We start from the raw sequence: 15147 nt of genomic DNA, 5'->3' as shown, positions 1-15147 counted from the left end.
TGCATCCTGTGGATGGTGCACACTGCAGCCACTGTGCGCCGGTAGTGAAGGAAGTGAATGTTTAAGGTGGTGGATTGGGTGCCAATCAAGCGGGCTGCTTTGTCCTGGATGATGTTGAGCTTCTTGAGTGTTAACCTGTAACAAAATTGGGAACATAGGAATTGCTGGACGATAAAATACCATTTAGATCACCAACCATTATCCTGATAGCCGCATGATATAAATTAAATGGGAAATGTTGACGAGGCAACTTGTGGATTGAAAGTAAGAATTTTCATAGTTTTTTTTTATCTTTAAACTAGTTGGGTCATGACATTCCGTCTCAAAATCCATGGAAAATTCTCCAAGTTAACATTTCCTATGGGTTTTTCCCATTTTAACAGGATCCACATTTACCTGCAATGCCAGTTATGCCTGTAGAGGGCACCGTGATAGGTGGTTTCAGTGTCACATAATGTTAGGTGCAAAAAGCAAGAGCTGAAATTGTGTACTAGCTAATAAAAACAGAAAATATGGAAATACTCAGCAAGTCAGGCAGCATCTGTGAAAAAAGAAACAGAGTTAATGTTTCAGGTCGATGACCTTTCATCAGAACTGGAAGATGTTAAGGAGTTAACAGTTTTTGAGCAAAGGGAGGGAGGAAGGGGAGGGGAGGAAAGAACAAAAGGGAAGGTCTGTGATAGGGTGGAGGGCAGGAGTGATTAAATGACAAAAGGGATGATGGTGCAAGGCAAGGGGGGTGGGAATGGGACAAGTAAAGAAACAAAAGATGGGTCCGGAGGAGCTGTGAATGACAACAGCAGAACCATTACCAGCACCTGCTGTCCGAAAAAATGGGAGCAGCGGTTATGAGCAGTGATAGATGCTGAGAGGCTGTTTCCCCTGGCTGGAGAGTCTAGAACTAGGGGGCCATAGTCTCAGGACAAGGGGTCGGACATTTAGGACCGAGATGAGGAGGAATTTCTTCACTCACAGGGTCGTGAATCTTTGGAATTCTCTAAACCAGAGGGCAGTGGGTGCTCAGTCGTTGCGTATATTCAAGGCTGAGATAAGATAGACTTTCGGACTCTGAGGGAATCAAGGGACGTGGGGATCGGGCGGGAAAGTGGAGTTGAGGTCGAAGATCAGCCATGATCTCATTGAACGGCGGAGCAGGCGCCCGGGGCCGTGTGGCCTACTCCTGCTCCAATTTCTTACGTTCTTATGAATGGTTGTATACTGGCTGTTGTGAGTCCTCATGACGATCCCAACCATGTCCACCAGGTGGCTCAGCAACATTGGCATCTTTCCAATTGAACATTTCAGAAGTACGGTTAGGGACAGACAGAAATCTCACAAGCAGGGTGGTTGTTATATCTTCACACTCTTCCCTTGGAGGGACGAGTGTGAAGTTGTCGAACAATTCACAGGCTGATTAACAGCCTGGCAGGCCGTGACGTGAACACCCCTTCCATGGCCGTAACCATCCTTGTACCAGTCGACAGTGTGGCTAGTCCTATAAGGTAGGAGGGTTTTAGGGGGCTCCCACAACCAATACAGTAAAGGGGAGGTTCTGGGGGGGGTTGGGGGGGGCTCCACCCGCACCCACCAGACTCGTTTCCCACTGATTGTCAACCCAAAACTCAGAGCCCCAGTTCCGGTCTCCACTCGCCATGAGCGTTTGGAGCTCGGGTTGCCAACCCTCCAGGATTGCCCTGGAGTCTCCAGGAATTAAAGATTAATCTCCAAGACACTGCTGCGAGCAAAACCCAGGGAGAAAAATCATAGCAGGGGGGCGATAAAAAAATTGTATGTTGTTTTTTGATTTTCTTTGAGCACTTTCATTTATTAGTTGTAAAAATATTGGAGAATATTTCAATGAAGAATCATCCAATCAAGTAACAAAGAGTCTGTTCACTTTATGTGGGAAAGAAGTGTGATGCAAGGACGGACGGGTTGGGTGACCAATGGCAGGAGTGTGGGGGCTGGAGACGAGAGATCACGTGATGAAACCTCCAGGAATACGTCCAACCAGAGTTGGCAACCCGATCTAGAGAACGCTGCACCTTTGGACTCAGAGATGGGACTGCTAAACATTGAGCCAAAGGCTCTCTCCACGAGCAAGGAAATAAAACTCAACTGAGGTTGGTGTGTGATACAGACCGGAACTGTGGCTCTGAGTTTTGGGTTGACAATCAGTGGGAAACGAGTCTGGCGGGTGTGGCATAATTTGCACTGTGGGAGATAATTATGCAGATCATAAAACCTCAAATCTATGAAGATAGTCACTGCCAAACCCATGATTTTTACAAGTCATGGTCCCTTGCTGCTCTCTTAGTGACGTGACCCTGCAGCTCCCCTGTAAGGACATCGCAACATCATTAAGAACATAAGAAGTAGGAGCAGGAGTAGGCCATATGGCCCCTCGAGCCTGCTCTGCCAGGATAATAAGGCCCTCCCCATCCTATCTAACAAGTTAGATGACATGAACCCCCCCCCCCTCCTACCCCCTATATAAAGCCGTAGCCATTTATTATGAATTACGGCTGCTGCCCATTACAGTCTGTGGGTGGGCAACCGCCGAAGGTCTTTTTGTGGGCCTTTACTAAAGGGAGACTTGCAGGGTAACCTCAGATGAAAGACAGTGAGGGGCCTCAGCGTTCCCCCCATACATTGAGAAACTTTGAAGGCCTTCTAGGAAAGTTGACTTGCTCCCCAGTTGACTCATAGCAAGCCATTCAGTAGTACAAGGGCAACTAGGGATGGGCAATGAATGCCGGCCTTGCCAGTGATTCCCAGGTCCTGGGAACGAGTTTCTTTAAAAGCATGTAACTCCTATTAAACCAGTGGGTAAGAATTTTTTCACAGGCCATCTGAGTGGGATTGCCAATTTAATGCCAGCTGTTGCAAACTAGGGGCAGTTCTGTGCTGTGGGCCTGTGCCAAAGTTTTTATGCCAGATATTTTCTCAAGTTCAGCATGGTCCCTATGATCTGGAGTGCACCCATTCCTGCCCAGTATCTTGGTAAACAATAGCAAGACCCAGGGATTGTGGAAGGGAAGCCTATCACTGCACACCCGCTACTAATAGACCACGTGCCAGCATGTGAATTCTCTTTTCTCTCTGAAAGGTGGACTATATATACATTCTTATCAATCAAGTCACAATCTTTGGACTAACAAATGGTTAACATAAGAACATAAGAAATAGGAGCAGGAGTAGGCCTTATGGCCCCTCGAGCCTGCTCCACCATTCAATAAGATCATGGCTGATCTTCTACCTCAACTCCACTTTTCCGCCCGATCCCCATATCCCTCAAATCCTCCAGAGTCCAAATAATGGTTCTGTTTACATAAGGCAGATGAATGAACAGTAACCAGTGAAATATAAGGCAACATGCCAGCTGTAGTGCTGAAGACCTGTGCACCAGAAATAGCCGCTCCCGTAGCCAAGCTGTTCCAATACAACTATGACACTGGCATCTACCTGACAGTGTGGAAGATTGCCCAGATATGTCCCATTCGCAAAAAAGCAGGATAATTGCTGGCCTATCAACCTCCTCTCCATCATCAGTAAAGTGATGGACGGAACCATCAATAGTGTAATCAAGGGACAGCTACTCACCAATAACCTGCTTAATGACAGTCAGTGCGAGTTCCGCCAAAACCACTCGGCTCCACAGCATGCCATGTTCCCGACATGGTCACGAGAGCAGAATGCCAGAAGAGAGACAGCATCAACAGCAATAACAATTAACCCTTATATATCGCACCTTTCATGACCTCAAGACGTCCCAAAGCACTTTACAAGTAGTGAATTACTTTTTGAAGTGTAGTCACTGTTGCAATGTAAGAAACATGGCAGCCAATTTGCCCACAGCAAGCTCCCACAAAACAGCAATGAGATAATGACCAGATAATTGGGGAATCAACCTTTTGATTGTTATCCAATAACTCCTAATTGAGAGTGAATATTGGGTGAGGAAATAATTAGGCTTGGATGTGATGTCCTTCAGAATCAAATAGTCTTCCAACACTCATTGGGGGTCATTTTGACTTGGGGTGCTAGTGTAAAACGGGCAGTATGGATGCAGCCGCCCCTTGAAGTCAATGGGAATGCAAACGGGGGGGGGACATGTATAACGGGCGGCTCTTCCGACATTGTCCGCCTTACACTATCACCCAAAGTCAAGATTACCCCCCACCCCCCCCGACCTCCGCCTCAACTGACACATGGTGATGTACTGGATGACAGCTGGCACCCATGGGACCGTACTTTCAATAGAGCAATAGAACAATACTGCCAGATAGCGACTAATGAGATTTTCACGTTGAGGTTAATAGAGGTTCATTCGTTCCTTGTCCAAGTGGTTCTGTAGAGCTGATTATCTATTCTTGTTCCTGCTTCATCCATTTGCCACTTTCTCATATTATTATGCGCCCAAAAGTGACTAGCACTGGGGTGAAGTTCAGTTGAACTTTTTAACTCTTTGGTAACTCTGTGGGACACTGTCGGTTATCAGGAAGATGATCAGAAGATATTGGTGGAAGAAAGGTTCTTCTGCCCATCAAGTCTGCTCCTGCCAACAGATAGGTGTTGCCAACTCAGGAGGTTTCATCACATGACCTCTCACCATAAAACGCCCCGCCCCTACACTCCCGCCATTGGTCCATCCTCCCCGCCAATTGGAAAGGGAACAGACTTTTCGTTACCCAATTGGATTAATCTTGACTTGTTATTGAAACAGACCTTTTTCCCCCATCGCCAATATTTTTATAACTAATAAATGAAAGAGTTCAAAGGAAATGAAAAAAACCCACAATTTTGTTTAGTGCCCGTTTGATTTTTCTTCCTTAGGCGTTGCTCTTAACTGTGTCCTGGAGATTAATCTTCAATTCCTGGAGACTCCAGGACAATCCTGGAGAGTTGGCAACCCAACGAACAGATTGTGTGCTGTCACAGGCCCAATCTTGGCTTCTTATCTGAGCTACACGGGACAGGGCGGCTCCAGGCAGAGGTTGTAGTGTCTCCTAGCCACATGGAGAGCAAAATAGAGGGCAATGTCACATTGGGCCCAGACACTAACGGCCAGCAGGCAAGAGGTGGTATTGCTACTCATTCCGTAGCTCAATGGGTAGAACTCTCACCTCCAGAGTCAAAGGTCGTGGGTTCATAGTCCCAATCCAGAGGCTTGAGCACATATTCTAGGCTGACACTCTAATGGAGTACTGAGGGAGTGCTGCACTATCGGAGGTGCCATCTTCCAGATAAGATGTTAAAGCAAGGCCCCGTCTGCCCTCTCAGGTAGACGTAAAAGATCCTATGGCACTATTTCGAAGAAGAGCAGTGGAGTTTTCCCCGGTGTCTTGGACAATATTTACCCCTCAACCAACATCACTTAAAAACAGATTATCTGGTTATTGTGGGATCTTGCTGTGCGCAAATTGTCTGCCAGGTTTCCCTACATTACAACAGTGACTACACTTCGAAAAGTATTTCATTGGCTGTAAAATGAGCTTTGGGATGTCCTGAGGTTGTGAAAGGTGCTATATAAATGCAAGTTCTTTGTTTTACTGGCAGTATCGTGGGAACAAGCCGGACAACAGTCCTGTCAGCCACTGGTGCTTGACCAGGTGGAGGAACAGAAGGAGATAAAAGTACAAAAAAATAAAGGGTGAGATCTACTCAAGCACTCTCATGAAAATAAAACAAAAAATGATAAGAGACTGAATACGAAACTGGTTTGACCGTCGTCTCATATCAATTTTCAAGTCGGCTCCCAGGCGTAAAATTGGCGGGATGGATCGTCCACCCGTCATAGAAACCGCCTGATGTCCCCCCCCCCCAACCCCGATGGAAGAGGAAAGGCGGGCGGTTTCTATAACTGGCGGCCAATCCGCAACATCATGCAGCAAGTTGAGAAACTACCCCTACGTGTAATGAAACAGAAAGGGCTTCGATTTCCAACTTTACTCTGGAGAGATAAATCTCACCGCTCTAATGCAGCGCACGAGACCACCCCTCGATGCACTTTGCCCTTTCCCACTTGGAGGTTGTTACTCCTCCACATGAGGAAGGGCAAAAGGGCTCAAACGGTTAAATTATGAGGCCAGGTTGCATAGACTGGGCTTCTAGTCGCTCGAGTGTAGACGATTGAGGGGCGATCTAATTGAGGTGATTAAGATGATTAAAGGACGCAATAGGGGAGATAGAGAGAAACTATTTGCTCTGGTGGGGGGAGTCCAGAACAGGGGGGGGGCACAACCTTAAAATTAGAGCTAGGCTGTTCAGGGGTGATGTCAGGAAGCTCTTCTTCACACAAAGGGGAGTGGAAATCTGGAACTCTCTCCCCCAAAAAGCTGTTGAGGCTGGGGGTCAATTGAAAATTTCAAAACTAAGATTGATAGATTTTTGGTTAGGTAAGGGGATTAAGGGTTAAGATACAGATCAGCCATGATCTAATTGAATGGTGGAACACGCTCAAGGGGGCTGAATGGCCTCCTCCTGTTCCTATGTTTCTAAAGATTAGGAAGCTCAGCCAATGAGACAGGCAGCATTAATATTGGATGAGGAGAGATTGAACCTACTCCCCTGCACAAACATTCCAATATCTTGTCATTTCATCAATACCCAGTCGCTCTCCGACCCTCAAGGAAGGAGCAGATGTGTTCAATTTTATTACTGGGAATAACAGAAGCTTTGATCATTTTTATATTATTTCTGGGTAAATATTAACTTCCAAAATTATATGTTTTATCAAATTAAACTCAGGGCTCTCCACTAAATACTTTCAACATTGTGATGCATAGAGAACGTCAGTCTGTGTCTCTCCCTATCATAAAACTCAAACTCGACATTATCTTTTCGTTCAGCAAAGAAGTGCTGTGTCCCATGGGGTATTTGGTCCTCTCAATCGGTATTATCTCTCTAGTCTTCAATCCCAATCCCAAGCAGAACATAGAACTACTTAACACTGGAGGAACACAATACTGGAGACACAGCACAGCAGAGGTGATGCAGGATAAATGATGACAAAAAAACTTGCATTTATATAGCACCTTTAACGTAAAGAAAACGTACCAAGGAGCTTCTCAGAGGCGTAATCAAAAAAATGGACGCCAAGCAAAAGAAGGAGATACTAGGAGGGACTGACCGAAAGTTTGGAGAAAGTTTTATGGAGAATCTTAAAGGAGGAGGGGTTGGTGGAAAGGTGGAGGGGTTTACGATGGGAATTCTAGAGCGTAGGGATGATTGGATGAAAGAACAGTTGCCAATGGCGCAGCAAAGAGAGGGGGTGGATGGGCAAGAGGCTGGAGTCAGAGGACGTGTGTGTATGTTACATAGAATTACATCAAGTCTACAGCACAGAAACAGGCCATTCGGCCCAACTGGTCCATGCTGGCGTTTATGCTCCAGACGAGCCTCCTCCCACCCCTCTTCATCTCACCCTATCAACATATCCTTCTAATCCTTTCTCCCTCATGTGTTTATCCAGCTTCCCCTTAAATGCATCTCTGCTATAGTCACCTCAACTACTCCTTGTGGTAGCGAGTTCCACATTCTAACCACTCTCTGGGTAAAGAAGTTTCTCCTGAACTCCCTATTGGATTTATTAGTGACTATTTTATATTTATGACCTTTAGTATTGGACACCCCCACAAGTGGAAATATTTTCTCTACGTTTACCCTATCAAACCCTTTCATTATGTGCACAGTATGTGTGCACACATGTGTAAGTGTGTGTGTATATATGAACATGTGCGTATGAGTATTTGTGCTTGTGTGTGTGTATGTGTATGTGTGTGCACGTGTGTGTATATGTTTTAGTGCATATGCTCCTGTGAAGTGCCTTAGGACGTTTTACTAAGTTAAAGGCGCTATATAAATGCAAGTTGTTGTTGCACATGTGCGTGTGTGTACGTGTGTACTTGTGTGTATGTACGTGTACGTTTGTTCATGTGTGTGTATGTGTGTACATGTGCATGCATGTGCACCTGTGCATGTGTGTACGTGTGTGAGTGTGTGCATGTAAGTGCACATATGCATGCGTGCATGTGCATGTGTGTATGTGTACGCGTGTTCATGTGTGTGCATGTGCGTGCGTGTGTATGTGTGTATGTGTGTGCATGTATGTGTGTACGTGTGTGCATATGTGTGTACGTATGTATGTGTGGACGTGTGTGCATGTGTGTGTGTGTACGTATGTATGTGTGGACGTTGGATGAGAATGGGACGAAGCTTTGCAGTGATGCCTCCCACATGATTGAATTACCTGCCGAAAACTCGCGGTCTAATCGAACTTGTGAAGAACGGTCAGTTTAGCGAGTTCCCGGAAGGAACCACCAGAGTGAGTGTTTACAAGAAAGGAGGGCAAGAATTGACAAATAAACAAAACACTAGAAGCATCCCTACAACAACAAGCCCCATATTTATGGAAAATAAAACACGACCGAGTCCATCTCGCCTTATTATTGCCCACATATGCCGCAGAACCTGACTAAGTTTTATTTATTGTACGTACACACATTCAGATGTACAAATTTATTTTAGCAGCCTAATGAGAATTGCACTTCTTGCTTCTTTAACCCGTGCCTTTTTGATCTCAAATTTGTGCAAAGGATTTGAAGGCATTAAATATTTACCTAGTTCTGCCTTTCTGACTCCGTGGAGTCACATCAAATTGAATAAATCTGTCGGTCTGCGTTAGCACACCCACAGTCTCATAGAGGTAAATATTAATGCCAGCCTTCGGTAAGCTATGCCAGTATCTGACAAATCTTAGATAAAACAAATTGGTTGGAGGAATAAAATAACTCAAGCAAATTAGGAATTACATTTAAAAAAAATAAATATTATGCACAACATCAAACTGATTCTGTCCATCATTTGAGAATCTAGCATCTACTGAGATTATCCATCGAGCGAAATATGTTACCAATGCTTCATAGCTCCATTATATAAAGGGCTTTTTTGCACTTGTGCTGACATGGCGAATAGGCATTACATTAAACAGGAGTCCAATTAACAATTAAAGGGATTAAAATGGGAGAACACACATATGACTCACAGCAACTTCTTATATGTCTGAGCACTTTGCTAATTGCACAGCACATGAGATAGAATAGGTACAACACAGATTAGCACAGTGCAGAAGGCAGAATGAGTACAATGTAAAAATGTAATCTCCAGGACAACACAGGGACAACATAATGCTCGAGACAGCTATAAACAGACTACCCCAGTGCAGGAGACTGCGCATTTATGTGATAGAAAAAGGAGTCAAAATTGTCAAAAACTGTCACATTTGGTGCAAAAATACACAAGAAACAGGAGATATACCACACAGATTAACACAGTACAAGAGAATAAAGAAAGAATTGCATTTATATAGCTCCTTTCACGACTTTGGGATGTCTCAAAGCACTTTACAGCCAATTAAGTACTTTTGAAATGTAGTGACTGTTGTAAAGTAGGAATTGCGTTATCAGACAAAAAATTGGCACCGAGCCAAAGAAGGAGACATTAGGACAGGTGACCAAATGCTCAGTCAAAGAGATAGGTTTTCAGCAGCGTCTTAAAGGAGGAGAGACAGAGGTGGAGAGGTGGAGGGGTTTGGGGAGGGAATTCCAGGGCTTAGGACTCAGACGACTGAAGGCACGGCCGCCAATGGTGGAGCGAAGGAAGTGGGGGGACGCGCAAGGTGCCTGAGTTGGAGGAACGCAGTGTTCTCGGAGGGTTACAGGGATGGAGGAGGTTACAGAGATGGGGTGCAGAGAAGCCATGGAGGGATTTGGACATGAGGATGAGAATTTTGAAAATCGAAGCGTAGGTGGACTGGGATGCCGATGTAGGTCAGCGAGCACAGGGGTACGCGGGGTTAACAAATAGCAAAAGAAAAAACCTGACACGGGAAATTATACAGTGTTCAAAAATGCATTCTGTGGTTTAAAAAGAGCCCCTAGAGCAGCGATATTATGAATAAAGTTATCCATGAGTTTTAATGAGAGGCGGTGTATAGTACAGAAACATGAACAACACTAGAATGGCTATTTTCCTTCCTCGGATGGGTTCTGTTTAACTGCTTGAAGCAGTCAGAAGGAAGATCAGCAGGACCAGGGAAATTACCTAATCAGTCTCTGAAATAATTAATGCCAGTAAACACGCTGCCAATAAATGTGGCAAAACAGCCAAAAGAAAAGCGCGCTGACTTTTGCATTTTTTTTTAAATGTAAATCCGTGTTGTAATAAAACCAACCACTTAAACAGGCCTTCAAATTCGGAATGACACTGAGAATTCTGCCACCAAAGCTTGCTGACTTGTCGTTTATGAATCGTGATAATTACACAAGAAGCAAAAACCTCCACCCGACCAAGGATGAATGGAAAGAGAAAATATGAAACTGTTCTCGCTTAAAACACAAGAGCTATTAGGAACAGGGTAAAAGGTCATTAGGCCCAACTAAAGTTCCACCCCCACCCCCCCCCCCCCACTTATCCGTCTGGCCGCCATGCCTTTCAATCACTTCTCACCATTGAAACATATTCGATTGTCATGTAAGCTCATTTGTACTGCCCACCTCAAAAGGCCTCACTTGGTAACTTAGCCCCAGAACTCGATTGATATTTATGTGAAAAAGTTTCAGCGACAACAACGTGCATTTATACAGTGTGTTTAAACGTCCCAAGGTGCTTCACATAAGAACATAAGAAATAGGAGCAGGTAGTAGGCCATTCGGCCCCTCGAGCCTGCTCCGCCATTCAATAAGATCATGGCTGATCTTTGACCTCAACTCCACTTTCCCGCCCGATCCCCATATCCCTTGATTCCCTTGGTGTCCAAAAATCTATCGATCTCAACCTTGAATATACTCAACGACTGAACATCCACAGCCCTCTGGGGGAGAGAATTCCAAAGATTCACAAACCCTGTGAGTGAAGAAGCGTTATCAGACAAAAACTGACACTGAGCCACATAAGGAGATATCAGGACAGGCGATCAAAAGCTTGGTCAAAGAGATAGGTTTTAAGGAGCGTCTTAAAGGAGGCGAGAGATGTAGAGAGGTTTAGGGAGGGAATTCCAGAGCTTAGGGCCTGGGCTGCTGAAGGCACGGCCGCCAATGGTGTGGCGAAGGAAATCAGGGATGCACAAGAGGCCAGAATTGGAGGAGCGCAGAGATCTCGGAGGGTTGTAGTTGGAGAGGCTTTGAGAGGTCAAGAGGTGCCCAGCCTCTGCCTGCAATTGTAACCACATTACATAGAATTACAAAGAATGTACAGCACAGAAACAGGCCATTCGGCCCAACAGGTCCACACAAGCCTCCTTCCACCCTTCTTCATCTAACCCTATCAGCATATCCTTCTATTCCTTTCTCCCTCATGTGTTTATCTAGCTTCCCTTTAAATGTATCCAAGATATTCACCTCAACTACTCCTTGTGATAGCGAGTTCCGCATTCTCACAACTCTCTGGGTAAAGAAGTTTCTCCTGAATTCCCTATTGGATTTATTAATGACCATTTTATATTTATGGTTCTGGTCTTCCCCGCAAGTGGAAACATCTTCTCTATGTCTACCCTATCAAACCCTTTCATAATCTTAACGACCTCTATCAGGTCACCCCTCAGTCATCTCTTTTCTAGAGAAAAGAGCCCCAGCCTGTTCAGCCTTTCCTGATAGGTATAAACTCTCAGTTCTGGTATCATCCTAGTAAATCTTCTTTGCACCTTCTCCAGTGCCTCTATATCCATTCTATAATATGGAGACCAGAACTATGCACAATACTCCAAATGTGGTCTAATCAAGGTTCTATACAAGTTTAACATAACTTCCCTGCTCTTCCATTCTATCCCTCTGGAAATGAACCCCAGTACCTGGTTTGCTTTTTTTATGACCTTATTAAACAGGTTCGTTACTTTTAGTGATTTGTGTATCTGTACCCCCAGATCCCTCAGCTCCTCTACTGCATTTAGACTCTTATTATCCAAGCAGTATGTGGCTCCCCTATTCTTCATACCCAAATGCAGTACCTCACACTTATCTATATCATTGTTGATATGGCTCGTCCAGTTAACCTTCTAGTCAATGGTGATCCTCCCACCGCCCAAGGGTATTGATAGAGGGGTATTTGGTGATGGCATGATATGATAAGCAACGCTATTAATAGGTAGGATTAGCCCAGCATTCACAGAGCGGGGATCATTTTGACTTCGTGAGATGGTGTTAAATGGCTGACAGCGAATCGGAGCCCATTTTACATCTCTCTCAATTTTTATTTCCATTGGTTTCCATTGATTTTTACAGTTTAAGCATCCATTTGTGAAGGCAAAACCAAATGAAAGTATGGAATGAGGCCATTCAGCCCATCGAACTCTTCATAGGAGCTAATACAACCTATTCCTTCAAAAGACCAAAGATAATTCATTTTGTTATGGACACTACTCCAACACATTTGATCTCATGAGGAAATATTCTGCAAACTTTCCCCCCTCCCAAATTGGGGATGGGGGGAGAAACAGGCTGTTTGACCGGGCGGGGCGGTTGGAGGCAGCAGGACATGTGAGAAAACCTCTAGGAATACGTCCAACCGGACTTGGCAACCCCAGCTCACAGTCCGAGTTAACTAGCCTGTTTGCACCTACACTAGTAACAGAACTAGGCATCTGGTTCTTTTGCCGATCACCTTAAATCTGTGTTCTCTGGTTACCGACCCTTCTGCTACTGGAAACAGTTTCTCCTTATTTACTCTATCAAAACCGTTCATGATTTTGAACACCTCTATTAAATCTTCCCTTAACCTTCTCTGCTCTAAGGAGAACAATCCCAGCTTCTCCAGTCTCTCCACATAACTGAAGTCCCTCATTCCTGGTACCATTCTAGTAAATCTCTTCTGCACCCTCTCCAAGGCCTTTGACATCCTTCCTATAAAGTGCGGTGCCCAGAATTGGACACAATACTCCAGCTGAGGCTAACCAGTGATTTATAAAAGTTTAGCATAACTTCCTTGCTTTTGTACTCTATGCCTCTATTAATGAAGCCCAGTATCCCATATGCCTATGGTGAAATGATTACCGCCATTTTGCCCGACATAGGCGGCTGCCGCGATAAGGGACAGGCACGATAGGCCGAATGGCCTCCTCGCGTGCTACATGATCCTCTGATTCTAAGCGAGGACAGTCTGATTGGTTGGGGTGGGCGAAGTCGTACTTCTCCCCAGGGATGAGAATGGAAGATTTACCCCGGGCCGCTCGTGCGTCTCCTAGTGGTTGGTCAGGGGCCGCTAAGGCACGACTTCCCTCGGACGCTGCTCCCGCTCCCCCGCCGCAACTCCGCGCCCGTCTCCGCGGGAATTCTTTCCCGGCAGTAGCGTGGGAGCGGCCGCGAGGAAACTCCAGCCCCGGTAGCAGGCCGGCAGCACGGACTGGTAGTTTGAACCAGAGGGAAAAGAGAAAATAATTAAAAGCAAAATTACGCGATGAAAATTCTCCCTGGGTAGTTTTAATCATCTTTATTTCATGGCGTAAATGGAAGATACATGCCTTGACCAATCATTACACCTGATGATTATCTGTGGACCGGGTATCACACAAATGGGTTATGGTTCCCTCATGGGTGTAGACATTTATCACTGTAGGTGGAGACCATGACACCCTATTGATAACACTCATTGTAAGTTTCCGACTTGACTGAGTTTAAATGAATATTTCAGTAACTTGGTCGCAACCCACGACAACCAGCTCCGTGATGTCACATTGCAATCATCCGAATATGAGTTTTATTTAAAGACACAATAAAGGAAGGACTTGCATTTATATAGCGCCTTGCACGACCTCAGGATGTCTCAAAGCCTTTCACAGCCAGCGAAGTACTTTTTGAAGTGTTGGTCGCTGTTGTAGCATAAGGAAAGGCGGCAGCAAGGTCCCACAATCAGCAATGTGATAATGACCGGATAATCTGTTTTATTTAATGACGCTGATTGAGGGATAAATTTTGGCCCAGGACATCCCCTGCTTTTCTTCGAAATAATGGCCGTGGGATCTTTTACATCCACTTGAGGGGGCAGACGGGGCCTCGGTTCAACCTCTCTTCTGAAAGACGGCATCACGCAGGTGTGCGCTAACCCATTAAGTCACCGTGGAGGTGGGGGGAGGGTGGGTTGTGGGGGGGGCATAGCTGCACATGTTCCTCGTAAATCAGAATGTCAGATCGCATTTCCTGAGCTGAAGAAATAAGATCGTCGGGCCTCAAGAGAGCATCGAGAAATTCGCAAATGATGGAAGGGAGCAGGAGTATAGGATTCTAGACGTTTTGAGATTGGCAGTAACAAATGAGGAGCTTGTGATATGGTGCAAGGCGGCACACTGTAATTTGTTTTGGCAATCGAGCATTAAGCAGTTGCTAAAAAAAAAAATCAGTCCTCCGGAATCAGAGATGCACCAACACATTTCCCTCACTTCATTATGGCTCCCTGAGTGTATTCTCACTCATGCATTTACTAATTTATTGAACCGCTGTAAAATCGCCCCAGCAGTCAATATAAAACGTTGTTTGATTAAGCCAGCCAGATTCAAATGGGAGTCATAAATCAGCCAGCTGACATGGGACTGTGAGTATTTAAAGCATTGTTAAGGATGCTCTATGTATCGTGTGTCCTCATTTGCATAAGAAATTATACTCAGGAAATCACAAGACATCCAGCACATCATTCGCTTAAAAAGTGGTCTCAATTGATGTAGATGATTCGAGTTGCAGACTCGAATGCTGCTTAAACCACATTAAACTGGTAACCTCCATTGGCTTAATGATTAAGTACAGTATGTGGTTTGCTACTAAGATATACAGACACAAAGACCTCCCTGTTCCTTTACTGGTCTGTACCGAGTTAGCTGATCTCAGTCCAGGCGACAGAACTAGAATGGGTCACAGTGCTCCCTGGTCTAGGGTTGGGGATGGGGATAATCAGCCCACGTTCCCGCTCTTGATTGCCATCCAGTTACCTGTGTTGGGAAGTGGGCGTGGTCCGAGGATGGGAGCGGATTTGGCTGTGATGTCCCCGGTCATGGTCAAGGAGGGCGCCGACGCTCACTGCTCGGGTTACGCACGCGGACTGGCCGCTTGCAGTACAGGATGAGATCGCACCTTTAGTAAAAGATGGGAGAGGAAATTGTTCAAA

The sequence above is a fragment of the Heptranchias perlo genome, chromosome 6 (assembly GCF_035084215.1).
Source record: "Heptranchias perlo isolate sHepPer1 chromosome 6, sHepPer1.hap1, whole genome shotgun sequence".
Lineage (NCBI taxonomy): Eukaryota > Metazoa > Chordata > Chondrichthyes > Hexanchiformes > Hexanchidae > Heptranchias > Heptranchias perlo.
This window is presented reverse-complemented; position numbering follows the sequence as displayed.